The 17,184-nt window shown below is 36.3% G+C and overlaps 1 long non-coding RNA gene across 1 annotated transcript in view; it reads left to right on the plus strand.

Moving 5' to 3' along the window:
- The window catches only part of LOC110357830 (uncharacterized), a 51,127-nt gene extending 35,150 nt beyond the window's left edge, over positions 1-15,977 (plus strand). Inside the window, exon 5 of the long non-coding RNA XR_010472194.1 lies at positions 13,464-15,977. This is a non-coding gene — a long non-coding RNA (uncharacterized LOC110357830). The remainder of the gene's footprint in view (positions 1-13,463) is intronic.
- Positions 15,978-17,184: the final 1,207 nt, after the last annotated feature.

The raw sequence follows: 17,184 nt of genomic DNA on the forward strand, positions 1-17,184 counted from the left end.
TGAAATAAACAGCATTATGTTAATGGCTATAAAAAAGCAACAACATTTTGAATCCTTTAATTTGATTCTGAGCTCAGGATAAAGTAGTGTAATTAATAAAAGTTATTCCTTTTACACCTATCAATTTACTCTTATTTATGTTCAGAAGATAAATGCCTAACTTTTAAAGGGACTTTGCTGCTCTCACAAAGATTTTAGTCAACAGTTTTGGAGGCTGAATTCCCTTGCATAGCCAGAGAGTATATGTGAAATCAGGAACAGCTGCACAAGGCTTGCAATGATGCCCTCCCAATGTGGCACACAGCTGACTAAAGGGAAAAACATTTTTAAAGTCCATTTGATGAACACCATGAACAGAAGGCATTTGCTCTGAAATACGGGTATCTGAAAGGGAATCTGGTCCTGTGTTCTATGTTGGCTGTGAGCCACCACTTACGACAGTCTTTAATGCTGCAAACATTTTCAAGGAAAGAAGAGAGAAGTGAATGTCTTTGTGCTATGCCTTTTCTTCCTCTGTCTATGTCATTAGTTGATCAGATCTTAAGGACAGACACAATTTCTTATGATTTTGCATGTGTGTTGTACAATACTTAAACAAATGTTATGTAAATGCTAGTCCTCTCTCAGAACTGAATCTCAAATATCAGGCATATTAGAGAATTGAAAACAAAGGCAAAGAGTGATTACAGACACTAGATTGCTCTGAAAATGTAAAGAAGGGTGTGTGGCATTTTTTTGTAATTGTAAAGCAGAATAATAGGTTAACTGAAACTGTTCAAAAAGTGTAGACTCTGAAATTATACTGGACATGAGATAGTTCAAAGGCCATGACGCACTGAGAATAGAAGTACCTTCTCAAGTTCTGAACCATTATTCTGGGGCTAATTGTGTATATATCTATAGCTACACATAAAAAACCTATACAAGATAAATCTAGCAAAAGACATCTTAAACGTCTTCTCCACTCTTTGTGTAATAATGTAGCTTATGTCTAAAAATACTTCATGACACATTTTATTTTCAGAAAGGATCAGAATGTCAAACCTAGGAACAGTTTTAGTACAGATACTATTGTTTCTCTTAAATTAAAAAAAAATGCAAAGGTCTCTGAATAAATTAGCACAGTTGCCATGGAAACCTAGTGGGCAAGAAATATTTATAGATGCTGCAAGCAATAATTTTGCAGTTTAATACTTTCAAATGTCAAGCAACACATAATCTCTAAAACAAAATAAAATGTTTTGGTGTTGTTTTTTTATTTTATTTTATTTTAATTTTCATTTTACGTTAAAATATATTGTAATTTCTTTTCTCCAGAAAAGAAGAAACAAACTAAACCTCACAGAAAATCAAATGCCTATTCATTCTCCGGTTGGCTGAAAGCATTTTTTGGCTATAAAGACAAAGAATGTCTGTCAGACTTAGGTATGCCATTTTACATGTGTGATCATTAAAGTCAACAAGTGTGGATTTTTCAAAGCTAATTAAGTAAAGAATCTTTCAAAAATTGTCTAAATTCTAACTTTACTTGCAGCTACCAAAAGCGTACATGCCTTATTTGTAAATGCAAGATACCAGGTATCTGATATTGCTATGAAAACAATTGTTACTCCTAATTTGTTAATTGAAATGATACATAATAATAACATATGGGGAAACACTGGGAAATTATTTCAGTATATATCAGATATGAGAGCTCTGACAAATTTTCTTGTACCTCCCGTATCCATTCTCAGCTAAACCCAGTAATGTGGCTGGGGAAACAACACAATTGGCTTCATTATGTTGGTACATGGGTATGAGCATCGAGCTTCATAACAAAGATCAATTGTCCTTAGTCCTACCCAGCTGCAGCATTTGAAAATGCTGTTTCTCAGTTCTGTATTCACTCCACATCTATGTAGAAATGATTCTGCATAGCGCAGGGAAGTGTGTGGTGTTGTGAAGTATGAGCATCTAAACAGTGTAGGGAAGTTGAAGACCGTTTCCTTCTTCTCTCACTGGTGGGATTAAGGGAGAAAAATTCTGATGTACCTTAAGGTAACATAGACTGTTGCAAAAATTAAAATATTCCTTTAAATTAAAAATTAAGTTCATGACTTATGTTTCACTTCAGCACAGTCTATTAGATGATGTTTTTTAAACTCTGACTTATTTAAGTATTTGAGAAACTGCCCTGCAGGCTCTGCATTCAAGTTGATCCTGTCTAAGCACATCACTAAACATGGGCACACTTGCACACGTACAGGTAAGGAAATTGGACGGGTTCAACAAGACAGAGAATTAAAACTAAAAAATAAAAACAAGCAGTTTCTATTAAATTCCTTGAATGAGAAAGCAATCCCTTTTAAAGCTAGAGGGATTTTTCCCTTAGAGTTCTTCTTCTGTTTGAATAAGGGGTAAAAGCAGAATTAATCTAACCAGTCATAAATTGTGAGAAAGAACAGAAATAAGTAAGACATTAGCTTTTGATGTATACTGATTGCTTTTCAGAATTTTATGCTGCAAATAACTGCAAAATGCTGTCCATTGTAAGAGCAAGTCAGTTCTAAGCAAGATGAAAGTTTTACATACATTATTGCACTGGATAGAATCATATGCATTTAAGGAAGACCACACCTTCTAAAAGTTCATCTCCTCCCATTCAGCTATGCAGATCCTGAAGCATTAAGAACATTACTCAGAAACAGAGGCAAAATGCTGAACAGAAGGAGAAAGAGCTCAGGTTTTCTTCTCTCAGGAAAACATGTTTATTTCTTTAAAGGACCAGGGCCTACATATGATTTTACCATCAATCACAACAGCAACTGCTAACTGTCTGCCTTGTTTACCAAATTGGAAGTGTTAACTTCATGATTTATATAACATTCAGGGAGAAAAATGGAGGTGACATTTCTACTTGCATATTGAAAGTGAAATTTCTGAATGCTAAGTTTGTAAACAACAGAAAGGCTTCAAGTTAAAAGATTTGGATTTCTTGATGATTGTTTTAACTATGTGCTAAGTTGCTTTAAAAGATGTTTTCTTATTTTTGCCATGTTCCTCATCTTGAAAATTATTGGTTTGCTCTGTCATTTCCCTGTTAGAGAATCGATCGTTTCCCTAGATTTTTGAAGATGTGCCTGTAGCATGATTTCCTTTTCTTTATCAGTTTAAATAGCATATTTAATTGAAGGTTTCTAGAAATAAACAGATCTTTCCAGCACTTTGCTAGATTGTTAAATTCTGTTTTGCTACTCATAATGAAACACACTGGGATTTTAATTGCCATTGCCATACATCACAATATTAAAAGAGTATTTTGATTTTTTTGTTTTAATGGATAAAATTATTTTAATGTGTATGTAATGGATATCTTAATGTGCTACATATCAGCAGTATATTCACAGTATGCAGCATCGTTGGTGATTCAGCAAACAGAAACATTTTTCACTACAGTAACAAAGTTAGAAATAACAATATGTATTCAAGGAGTATCACAGATATTTTCAAAAAATAAATTGTATATTAAGTAGTGTACTGTGAAGCAAAGGACAGAAGAGAAAGCATGTAGTATTGTTTCTGATCTTCCAAAGAATATAGATTAGGAAGCACCATCTCACACTTATTTACATATCAGCCTCCAGCAAGATGAAGCTTGACCTCAGGTTGACTCCAGAGTTACAAGATAAAAGGAACGGTTATGCAACTGAGAGTGGCTAAAATTAACCATGAGAAACCCCAGAAGACTGAGCTGGTAGTACCCAGAAACCGTTTAAGTTTAAGGAATAATTTAGAACTGGCTTCCATTATTGCAGTTAGAACTGGTTAGAACTGGCTTCCATTATTGCAGTGTCCATCTTTATTGTGCTTACAGACCATTATCTTTCGATTTCTTGGCATAATTTCCCATTTGCTAGCTCATTTATTGCAAAATACAATATTCTTCCCATCAGATATAGGTTCTTTAGTGAATGTCCAGGAGCCATACTTCAATTCAAAACAAACAAACAAACAAACAAAAAATATAAAAAAAGAGAGGGAGGAATAAAAATACATAAAATATTTGCTGGGATTTTTCTTTGAAAAAGCTTCCACTTTTTATTATTATCTCTATTCTGCTCGACTGTTTCTCCAGTGAGTAAAACAGGATTCTTCAGCAGGAGAGCATATTAAGAAACTGGTAGCAGGATACAGGTGAGAGGAGGAGCAGGTCCTCCCTTTCACTTTTTTGCCCTTTCTGTGACTGTTGCAAGATTACCGGCAGGCAGGGTACAGCAGAGCTATGGCTCCCCAGCACCACTTAGGAAAGGGGAGTAATTCCCAGTGATAACCATATTCATCCATTATCGAGACTGGAAATTTCCATTAGGACAGTTGAGGGTAAATAGCATCTACTGCAAGCCTCTGTGAGGACTTCCAGGATGATAGAAGAACAGAGATCATCACAAGTGACTCCTTTGAAACCTTGTGTTGCCATGTCAATGATTAGCTTAGGAGTAACAGCAATTATTGATTACCCACCAAGCAGCCCTTTCTTTTCTGAGTAACCTGAAATTCATCACGTTTATTCAGGTGTAACATTCCCACAACCAGGAGCTGTGGTTTCTGGAATGAAAAGTATCTTTTCAGTTGTGGCCTCGAAAACAGGAGCATCCAATATAACTTTTTACATAGTAGTAGCATGGGCTAATCAGAAACACTAAAAGGCAGAAGAACAATATATTGCAAACAAAAATGCCTCTTTATGCAATCAGAGGACTGTGACATAAAAATAAAATAGTATGACATCAGGAAACAGATCAGAATTGTTATGTTAGCAAATAGACCTAACTAGTAATTAACCTGGGGGAAGGAAAGATTACTGTGTCCACTACTACTTTTAGACACCATCACAGGAATGGCAAGCAACAGGATTTACCAAGGTTTGTTATGATTACAGACACCATGCCTAACTTTTAGATCCAGATCTCATGTCCCAGCTTCAGCAATGAGGTCTTCTCTGAGAGCCCTGGGGCTTTGCTAACATGGAAAGTTAACAGGTTTACGAAAAGGCTGGTCAAGAGAGATAGACAGAAAAGACAACCTCAGTGCTACCTGCTTGCTTGTAGTCTTGAATAACACCTGGAACATGAGGCTGGTATTATTTCAGTCACATCCTCCTTACCTTACCTCCCCTTTTCTTTCACCACCCATTTTCTTTCCTCTTTTTTCTTCTTTTATCTTCCATTGAATAAAAGTCAGGCCTATCAAAGCAAGTCATTATCTTTAGCACACCTCTCTGCACCAATGACCAGAGACATTAAAGAAAACAAAGTTTAAAATAGTTCACTGCTAGTAGAGGTCTTGGCTGAAAAAATCTGTTATGTAGAAAGATGATGCCTTTAAGTTAATGAAGATGCAGAATAATACACCATCATGGAGCACAGGAGGCAGAAACAGCAACTGTAAGTGGTCTGTCCCCAACACCCTTACTGCAGGAAACTTTAGTATAGTTTTACTGTAGTACACAGCTAGTACTCCACAAGAGATGTTGTGTTAATGTTGGTAAAGACCTTTGTTGTTTTTGCTTTTCTTCAGCACTGAGGCTGCAAGTAAATCAACTTTAGAAAAAAGAAACCGTGTTTTCTGTCTTTGCAATACTTTTGCTTGTACTGAACATGCTTATGAGTTGTCGTTGACTATGGTGATAAGAGACAGAACAGACATTTCAGCTCACTCTCTAGCTTTTTTTTTTTTTTCCATTTTGCGTTTTGCTTCTTTCGAAAAAGGTTAAAATATTTGTAATGGTCATTCTCTGCCAAGACACTTAAAGCCTATCTCTACAGCTAAAGCTTCAAATCTCTGATATTGCAGAATGAAAGGTTCACATAGGCCATTGTGTGAAATACAAACACTTCCTGGGAAATTAATAGCATTCAGGGATATTAGTAAGCTGAAATTCACAATCCCTTACAGCAAGACATTTGTTCTGCTGTAGAGAGTTGTTAATTTACTAAAGTTCTGACAGCATATTAATGTTTTGTATAAAATACAGGGTACATCTGACACCCAAGGAGTATGCAAATTTTAAAGGCAGATTTCAATGACATTCTACAATACAATTAAAAGGTATGGTTTAACATAAGCATATGGATAATTTGGCCATATTCTTTTCCCTTTTCCTAAATAACGTACGTGCAGTTAAAACTTCCCAAGCTCTCAATTTTAAGCGCTTATAAAGATTCAGAGTACACTAGTTCAAAATGAAATCATGACCAGGTTTATACTGCAAGGCAAGAGATGGTAAAATCTACTTCACACTATGAATTTCTTATTCCAGGCAAGTAGCAGACTTATACTGCTGTCTGTCCAAAAGTGCTACCTACAATATCATAGCTAAAAAGGAAAGCTACTGAGGCCATGATGCTGCAGCAGTGTGCTCAGAAGTACCACTTATAAAGGCAAAGTGCCAGGAGCTTATTTTTCCTAGGCTGAGATTCCTCTGTCATTTCCAGAGCTAATAAATAGGACTCCACAACATTTTGCAGGAAGGAAAACACTGAACTGAAGACTCTTTAGAGCTGCATTCTGTAGAAAGCTCTTTAACTGATAACACCTTTGTTCTTTTTGTCCTTCTCCTTGCCTGGAATATCAAAATGAATCCATATTGTCATTTATGATGGATATTGGGTAACTTGATGAAAGAAATAATGGGATGTGATGCCTCTTGTAACAAGAGCCTAAAGTCAGCAATGTACAACGTGCCTTGCAACCAAGTGTCTATATGTATATATGCATGCACTGAAGCCAGGGTTTTTTCACTCACCTAGGAAAAGGCTGAAGTATATGCTCAATTCAAAGGATGTAAGCTGAAATGTGGGAAAATGAAGAAGAATAAATTGTTGTTTGTTTGTTTATTTGTTGTCCCCCAATTAATGCATGCTTATGCCATAAGAAAAATCTGTGTGTGGTACAATAAATCCTACACACATTCCCATTTGAAAAAAGAAAACCTCAGTGAAGTATGTCATTAAAGATCAATATTAAGCAGAAATTATTAGTAAGCAATTTAACATCTTGACCCCTTTATGAAAACAGTCACAGACATCTTCCAAGAAAATGTTTAAACTTCTAATTTCTTATGATTTATTTCCTACTTTTTGTGACCATAAAGGTAAAGTTTTATTAAAATATTTTTTTTTTTCTGTTTAGAATACTGTAGTGCTGAAATATGCAGAGCAGTTCAGAAAAAAATTGCTATGTAAAAATAATTTCATTATTCTTTAAACTCAGAATGAAGATGGATGATAGCTGTAAGTATATTACTTTGCAATAAAAGAAGTAAAGGCTATTAAGGGAATTTTATGAACTTGCATAATTAATAGAAAATATTTGATAAAATGAACTTTAGTGTTCTGTTAGAAGTAATCTTTTTTGACTGAAAATCTGCCTTTTTTTTTTGATCATGTCTTTCTCCATCACTGTCAAGGCTTTGCAAAGCAGTGAAGTCCACATTTTGCAATCTTAACAATGATCAGTTTTAAATTATGTGGAGGGAAACAAGATCTGCTTTTTGCTGTTTGGCTATATATATGTCTCTATATATACATATATGTGTTTGTGGGAGGTGGGTGTGATTGTGGCATTTGAGCTGAAAGCATCCCCTGTAAATTTAAAGATGTCTAGTATTCTTTTAAATTGCTTATGATTTGGGTAAAACTGAAATATTTAGACTGAAATTGTCCACAGTAGGTTTATGCATCAAGCAAAATCTCATTCGAAACATGCAGACAAAATAGTCAGAGGCTGAGATTAGGCAAAGTATGTTGTTTTACCAGTGTTAAAGAATATCAGAGAATGGTGTCTTTCAAAAGCTGGAACAGAACCCAGAAGCTGTCAATTATGGCATTGCTGACTGGCAGCAAGTAGCTGTAAAGCCAGATGCTGAGGGCATCTCTCCTTTGCTTTCTGATCCACGGAGAGGAAAGTAGGATATTTTTGCTACCAGACTAGGAGTGATGGTGCTGCAGGTTAATTGTATATATTTTGCAGTTGTGCCCCATTTTTATGACATTTCATTTCAAGTACAAGTTACGGGGAAGTGTAGAGAAGATCAAAAAAAATATCTCCTTGTAAAAACGTAGTTAAGATTACAGGTCAAGTGACGGAAGAGAATTATTGAAATTTCCACCCCTACTCCTGCATCATGTTATTGTCCCTATTAGATGATGACAGAGTTGTTTTGTTTGTTTTTTTTTTTTTCATTTCAGAAGAGACCCTTGTTTCATCTTACAATTAGCTGTTCAGTTACTAAATATTTGTTCTTTTCACTGTGCGATATAATCTAACATTATTGAATGACGTATCTCAGATCTTTACTCTATTAGACTAACTTTGAAAACTGTCCAAGGATGAAATATGAATTTGAAACATATTTGTATTTTTATGCGGGTTGTTATTGAATCTAAAAGTGCAGATTTTGGGGGCATGTTCATTCTGGATACCTTCTGGCATGCTCCTCTGCATGGTATCTCCCCCATAAACCCTTGGAGAACTCCTGGCCCTTCCAGTCCCTCCCCCCGCCCTGTTTATTATATTATACTACTTCTTTTTCTTGTAAAAGTGGAAACCTGTCAGGGAAACCTCGTACAGGAGCCAGACCAAAATGCTTAGACTTCTCAGTTACCAAGGCTTGTCGGTTCCTGTACCTGAGAATACACACAGGACAAGGGGATGAGTCCATAGTTCTTTGTCTTAGGCTGTAGGGATGGTCTGATGGAGTAGAAAGGCTACTTCCCCACTTTAACTTCCTCTTTGGAGGACTCCTCCAGGTCTGAAATCACCAGGACTCAACAGAAGCAGGGACAAGCAGCAACCACAAAGAGGGAGTAGAATGGAGGGACTGTGCTCAAAGTTGTGTTTGAGTGGAATGTAAAAGCAAAGCAGCAAATAAAAAAACAGTAGAGTACACAAAATAAATTGTTATAAGTGCCATACATGTTATTCCTAGCAAGGTCCTGGGAAAGGCATCTGCCTACTTCTCTTGCAAAAGCTTTAGACAAGAAAATTCACTCCATGAGTATGTGCACATATAGAAGCTACTAAAAAATATGGTATAAACAGGCTCCTTATGGAGATCCGAATGACAGGGAAAGTCACAGCTCACTCTGTCTTCAATGTAAAAATGTTAACTGTCTCCCTAAAAATTGTTCCTGGTGTGGGATATGGGTTCACAGACTGAAACAGTTCCAGTCAGGACTCAGGTACAGGATTATACAAGCTACCTGGAGGGATGCACAAAGGGTGGAGTGATTGCAATGTCATTGGTCCTTGCTGTCCCAGTCATGTTGCTTTCTTGGCATCCAGACCGCAGACCAGGAGCTGGAGTATGGCTGGTCAGAGACTTTGGTCCTGAGGACACAGCAGAGCTCCACAACAGGACAGGACAGAGTTATACCACTTTGCCATTTTAGTCTGCATGCAGTCCCAGTATCTTGAATAGGCCTAGGATTTTATTGTGATATGTACCAGATAACTGTTTGAAGTGCACTCCTATAATATGAGAGATATTAATATATTGAGTAAAGAAATATCCATGTAAATACTTTTTAGCCATACTCTGCATCTTACTACTACCCTTCACCCTTTCTGGTCTGAGCCCACTCTCTACTGCATGGCAAAACTCTCACTAGCTTCAGTCAAACCCCAGAAGTAAATGGTTGTAGGACAGAAACTGCTCATCTCTCAGGGCAGTGAGACGTAATTATTCCCTTACAGATGTGTTTACATCAGTCATTGCCTTTGAATCTGGAGCTGGCTTCCTACTGACAAATTTGTGTCTAACTCACTACACAAATACTGGGAGCCAACAGAAGCCATGTGCACTGCTGCCTCTGTTTACAAAACATTGTGTACTAATTAAATGACACAAAATCCACAGGATTTTTGTTGAGCAACCTGTCAAAGCCATTACTGAAATGTGGGTGAAGCTATGCTTCAGATTGTGTTTCCTTTTTTAATAGCTTGGCCTCCAGTGGAAGGAGGTAGTAACATCCAATAAAGCCACATTTATCAGGAAAGCAAAGCATTGTTGAATCTACTTTACACATTATGAGGCAGGTGTGATTTCACTGGAAAACATTTCAATACCAAGATAATAGGTACTATAAAAGGTTGTCAGCCAAACTCTAATAAACGGTACTTGCAACTGCTATAGTAAGTCTGTTAGTGTTTGCATCTTTATCTCGTATTAAAGACTGCTTCTTTTGGACTAAAAATATAATTAGTGGCTGATAAAAGAGCATATTAGATTCTTCACAGTGTAAACTGATATGGTACAAATAAACTGAATTGTGTCAACTGAGGTTAGGCATGAGTTTAATGGGATAGCGAGACAATTTGCAGAATAAATCAAAAGAAACTTGATAATATCAAAATAACTGAAAATTCATAAGCAAATCTTGTAAATGGTTTTTCTATATATAGAATACTTTTAAAATTCAGATGTAAAGATAATTAAGATAATGTATCTAAATATAGAGGACATTTATGACTGGAGGGAGAAGTGGCGATTTATTTTATTATTATGTGTTATTCAGAATACTTAATTGAATTAGATTTATTTTCTGTTACATTTATTACATTTGATATATTCCATAGGTATAAAAAATCTTTTCCCACAGAATTTTTGTTCATTGACATTATGAATTGTCTTGTATTTGTTAATTACTGTTAAAATGTAACTTGAGATTTGTGCAAAATTATCCATATCCATAATGGATATTCAATTCAGTTTGCATCTACTAGACTGTTAAATAGTGACACAGTAATTTGTTAGTTTCTACTAACATTTAACAATGATATAGGGCCAAATGTTTCTTTCAACTTATGAAAACAAAAAGGGACAAACCAGAAATATTCAGTCCACAGCATTGACCTCATGTTTTCACCCGGTAGAAAGAGAAATACTATTGAAATGGGACTGGAACAGACTAGTTATTTACAGTCCTGAGATAGTATTGGAAATAATTAACACCACCTTTTTTGACTCACAGCTGAAAATCAATAGACCTTACCAGGCACATGGTACTTTAGGACCCAGCCTGCCAAGAGTGAGGATTGTGCAGGATCCCAGGGCTAGAACATGTGTGGTCCTGGCATTCGATCAACTATCAGAGTTCTGCAAAACCTGAGAGCTGAATAATTTTCTTGTTGAGTGGAAGGAAGCAAACTGTGCCACATACAAATTACAGGCACCATCAGAATGGAGAGAAGACAAACCATGAATAAGAGCACTTCTGTGAAAACCTGCCTCAGAAGAAAAACCCCAAACAAATGAGGACCAATGTTGAGCGAGGAAAGGGGGAGAAAAGGTTTTCTGGGCTAAAGCGTATGCATGTACCTGTGTCTGTCTCTGAGCATAGTCAACTGGAAGATCAGAATTTATTTGGTTTTCTGTGAGGCATAGAATTGGCAGAAAAGAATGTACATGATAAATGCAACAGATTTCATTTTGTCAAGTGTAAAATACTGTTTTCTATTCTATTCTAATGAATAACAATTCTGAAAGGAGACAAAGGTTTTAGTTTTTGGAAGATAGCCAAGAACTGTAACATAAGCAATTCTGACTTGAGTTCACCTTAAGAAATTGTTCCAAAATACGTCAGTGACCCAGGGCTGGGCTAATTGGGCATAAAAGAAAATGAAGGAATGCAGAAAGATGCCTCAATACAACCTATGAGCTGTAGCATTTGTCCCTAACTAGGTCAGCATCCCACAGCATGAGGAGTGCAGCTCTTAACCTGACTCGCTGCATTTCAGTGACCTGTTCCAAATCAACAGAGAATGTCCTCATCCTTTTTACCAGCTAAACAACTTGCGCTGCACTTTCAAACAGCTCACCTTTCTATATTATATTTTTGGAATTCTCCTATATTTTATTATCTCCCATATTTTTATTTTTTTTAATTACGTCTTTGTTTCCTGGATGAGGAAAAAGAACATAGTGAGGTGTTATGAAGACTGCTCTTTTCAATGTTTTCAGCTAATCAGAGAGATCATAGAGAGTGATTGAGTTACACATGAGCCACTCTTGAACTTTTGGTTTTTGTCTAGGTATAAGCAGAGTTTGATCCATTTGTTCCAGGGTGAATTTCTTACTACTATTTTTGTACTTGATTTTATTTTTTGTTTTCCCTTGGAGGGATTTACTTAACAACTTAATCCAGCAGGTTTTAGTTTGTGAGACAGAGACCTCTGAGGGGAGGTTAACTAATAAATTGTTTACATAAAAGTGAGATTATTGCTAATAAGCTAAAATTTACTGCATAGTAGTCCCGTCTTCAGTGAAGTCTGTGTAAAATTTTATGAACTGAAATATGCTTTAATGTGGTACTTTAATTAGTACTTCTCTTAGTAGAATTTACAATCTTATTTTAGAACAAGACAATAATAAGAATAGTAGTAATAGGAATAGTAATGTCTACAGTAGTTGCTGCCTCTACTACTATGACTACTGCTACAACTTATTGTATTGGTTGTCAGGTTTTCCTGAAGTCAGAAATCAGGATTTGAACTGGCAGCTCTCGATTGATTTTAGAACTACTCTGGTTTATACTAGCTGTGGATGTCCCAAAACTTCGCAGTCAACTCCAAGTTTTTCACTCATTGTTCAGCTGAATAATACTTTGCACTGAAGCCAGCAGGACTGCTCAGCAGCTATAAAAGATGTGGAGTTAATCTTTCATGATGCTACTGTTGATCATAATAGGCAAAACAGATTTCTGACATGCTTTTACACCTACACAAGTGCCTGTGACTTGAAACCAAGTAATGAACATAAAATATGTCTGCTGTTTGTTTTCAAAGTCAGACATAATGTCCACTTTTTGTATTTTGATAAAGTATATATACTAAATTAGCCAAATATTTTATATTAGAACAAGCATGTAATCATGGCACAGTACTGCGTTCTGAGGCCTTTGATTCTTCTGTCGTTCACACAAATTCAAAGGCATTTTATGAATTAAATAGAATAACACTATTTTATCATAAGTATAACTGAAGTTATAATCACATTCCATGAACAAAAAAGTGTAATGAATTATCATAAACTATTAAAACTATGGCATCTTTTCATCATGTAAAAGTAAAAAGACACAGGATGTTTTTATACTGATCTTTGAAAATGCAAGCAAATTACACTTAGACAAATACAATGTAAGTATACAAGGAACCAAGACAGGGGAAACACGAGATTTGTCTGAAACAGTTAATGTTTTACGTCCCTCCCTGATGAGGCGAAGCAAAATTTCTCACTGTGCCTACATTGAGACAAATATGAGTTCCAGATTCTTAATAGGGAAAGCAAATATTTTTTAAAAATCTTGAAGATTTTTGATGTACAGGCCTTTGCATGCAAAGATTTTTTTATGAACTTCTATTTTATGCATACTCTCTGGAAATATACATGTTAACACAGTGATATTATTGTTGTGTTGCAGATGAACAGTGTGTAACATCCTGTATGTCATTCTGGACTGTTTTCCTCAAGGCTTCACTGATTGATGTGAAACTGGGTTAGACTCACCTACCTTCTACTGAAGTAATTGAACTAGTGGAACAATGTGCACAACATTGTGAGCAAAGCCAGAAGGAGTTCCTCTACCAGGATGTGAGAACTCTAAGTCACAAGTTGTACAATCAAAGTGTTTGGGTGGGAAAACACATGCATGTCAATAATCTCCTTGTGGGCTACCCTGAGACCACTCTGTGTGCACACAAAGCTATGTGGTTAAAGCACAGCAGTCTGGAGAACAAGCTGTGGCATCCTTGAAGTGTTCTCTGAACCAAGTGTAGTTATTTGGGGAACTGCAAGAAGAAGAAAATACTATTGTTCCATTATCCCTAATATTTAAGCCAAAATTTAAGAAAATTCAATCAGTATTTTTATATGAGTCTTCAAGTTGTGAGGTGAATTTAGCACAGTCTTGGGTCTTTTTTTATGCTTGCAATTTGTTACGTAACACACAATGCATGCTGACCAAGGAATGCACATGTTTCTGCAGAACCTGAATGACACCAGTTTCTTCCCTTTTCCCACATAAAAAGTTTAGTCTTCACTGGCTACCAGCTGTGCTCAAGTACAAGTATCTCTGTCCCTTTTCAGATCTTGTGTTTTGACATTTGTTATCACAACTCATGACTTTCACGTTGTGCAATATAAATGCTTGTTGCTGACCTTGATAAGATCTTGGTCTCCATATTACTTTGTGGCAGAGCTCCAATGCTAATTGTGTCAAAAATGTTTTCACTTCTCAGCATTGATTCTCCTGCCTTTCTATTTCACTGAAGTCTCTTTATTTCCCTCTTACGGAAAAAGATGAATTCAAGTTCCTTAGCTGCCTTCACTATCATGGCCCATTCTGTCTTTCTTTTCTCTGAATTAAATACTTTCTGTTTTCAGTCTCTATTGCTAGGAGAACCTTTCCATGCCCCTCTCTTCTTCTAATTATATATCAGAAAGAATGCCAATGGTCTAAATATGTCCCTTGGGGTGATCAGCCCAATGTACCAACATTAGCTAAGGAGAAGAATTAATGAACTTGGACACAGGGTTACACATTTGAAGTAAGTTTTACATTTCCATCTCTTTTCTATTTTTGTAATTAAAAATTTTAAATATCTTTGAAGTATAATATAACTAACAAAATTAATGCTTTTTAAACTGAAATAGACCCCGCCTGAGGCAACATTGAAGTTCTTGATTTGAATAAGTGCTTTGGGCTATAACAACATCTGTTCATGCATTTAACTTTTCAAGCTCTTTTACAACAGAAACAAAATGAGATTTTATTATGACTGCTTCATATGTGGCTTTAAAACTGTGTATAGTAAATGTTAAGACTGACTATTTTAAAAAGTGACTAAAAATTCAATATTTAAAAACAGTGATTAAAAATCCTTCAGTTGTAAGCACAGAATAAAACTTATGCAGCTTTTAAAACTTTCAAATAATCCACAGATACACTAGGTGAATGTGCAGATTAGCCTGAATTTCTCTTTGTGACTAGAATATATTAATCCTTCACTCAGTTACCCACATATCTCCAATACCGATTCACTTTTCTTATTCAATTACTTACATTACCTATCAAATCAAATTATCTGTACCTTGAATATACTACAAACTCCCTATCAAAATTTAGAACACCAGCTATGAAATTATATTATATATCTCTCAGTAAGTGATCACATTAGAAAAGGTATATAGCATACTTGATAGTAATATAATTCGATACATTTTTAGAATGTAAAATGTGGTTTGCTGAAGTAGAACTTCCTTGACACTTTCAGAAACTGTAGATTTTTAAGCCATCATATTATCCCATTAAAGAATTATTGTTCCTGGCAGTTCCTGATGGATACTGGGAACTGCAGATTGGTAAAATGGTCATAATTAATGAGATTCTGTGGTAAATTGTTTGTGTTCTGTAGGTCAAAATAAATAATTGTGATTGCCCATTTTCAATCTAAAAATACAGCTGTTTAAAAGACAATTTAAAAATACGAATTCACATAGAAGCCATCAATTGCTTTGGACAGTATTTGCAGTGATTTCCACTTTTATTCCTTTCTGTAACCACATACATGAATTCTTCCTCACTATTCAAGAATGTTTGTGAAGAGGAAATATGAATACTTTTATGGGCAAGAAGTGTTCATGCAAATATGTGTTTGCATAAATGTTTTTACCATTATTATCTTTCAAGGTCTGTTCCTGTTCGTAAACATTCAATAAGGAAGAAGCACACAGAGTCCTTCAGAAAAAGTAAATCCTTGAAATAACTACTGAAATGAAGAATTAATGAAAACAGTAATGTGTCTCCATGAAAAAGTTGCATAATAAATTTTAGTAAAGAAGAATCCCAAAGATAAAAACTCCCATTGCTTGCTTCCCCAAACAGAAGACTGCAATGGATGCACTTGTTAAATTATCAAGTGTTTAACAATAAAACAAATTGTCAGGTATTTAAAGTATCATTAAAAATATATTCCCTGTTCTTTAAACAGAATTATAAAGAAAAATGGCTGTAAAGCCTCAGATTCCCCCAGCTGGAGTGGTTTAGAGTGGACACAATGGAGGTCTACAAAACCTTAAGTAATATGGCCCATCTCATCAACAGGTGGCTTAAGGATTGGTGTCACCATCAAAATGTTGGGTTTTTTGACCATGAGGCAAACTCCGTGGTACCTAGTCTCCTCAAATCAGATGGGCTTCATCCTTCTAGGGAGAGCAAGAGGACTATAGCCCATAAGTTGGCAGGGCTGATCAGGAGGGCTTTAAACTAGGTTTGAAGGGGGAAGGGATTGAAACTGGGCTCTCCAAAGATCAGCCTAAGGATGGAAATCCCGAATTAAGAGTGAAATCAGCAGCCCACTTGAAGTGCATGTACACTAATGCACGCAGTATGGGCAACAAACAAGAGGAGCTGGAAGCCATCGTGCAGCAGGAAAGCTATGACATAGTTGCCATCACAGAAACGTGGTGGGATGACTCATATGGCTGGAGTGCTGCTATGTGTGGCTACAAGCTCTTCAGAAAAGTTAGGCAGGGTAGGAGGGGTGGAGGGGTGGCTTTATATGTTAGAGTCACTCGACTCTGTTAAACTTGAGGTCAGCAGTGACAAGGTTGAGTGCCTGTGGACCAGAAACAGAGGGAAGTTCAACAAGGCTGACATCCTCGTGGGTGTCTGTTATAGACTGTCCAACCAGGACGATGAAGGAGATGAATTATTCTACAAGCAGCTGGCAGATGTCTCAAAATCGACGGCCCTTGTTCTTGTGGGTGATCTTAACCTGCCGGATATCTACTGGGAGCTCAATACTGCACAGAAGAGGCAGTCTAGGAAGTACCTAGAGTGTATAGAGCACAATTTCCTTCATCAGCTGGTAAATGAGCCTACCAGGGGCAAGACCCCGCTAGACCTACTGTTTACAAACAGAGAAGGGCTGGTGGGAGATATAGTGGTTGGAGGCTGCCTGGGGCATAGCGACCATGAAATAGAATTTTCAATACTCAGAGATGCAGGGAGAACCATTAACAAAACCTCTAGGCTGGACTTCCAGAGGGCAGATTTTTGCCTATTCAGAAGTCTAATTCAGAGCATACCCTGGGAAACAATGCTTAAAAACAAGGGGGCCCAAGAGGGTTGGACATGCTTC

Source organism: Columba livia, chromosome 4 (genome assembly GCF_036013475.1).
Source record: "Columba livia isolate bColLiv1 breed racing homer chromosome 4, bColLiv1.pat.W.v2, whole genome shotgun sequence".
Taxonomy (NCBI): domain Eukaryota; kingdom Metazoa; phylum Chordata; class Aves; order Columbiformes; family Columbidae; genus Columba; species Columba livia.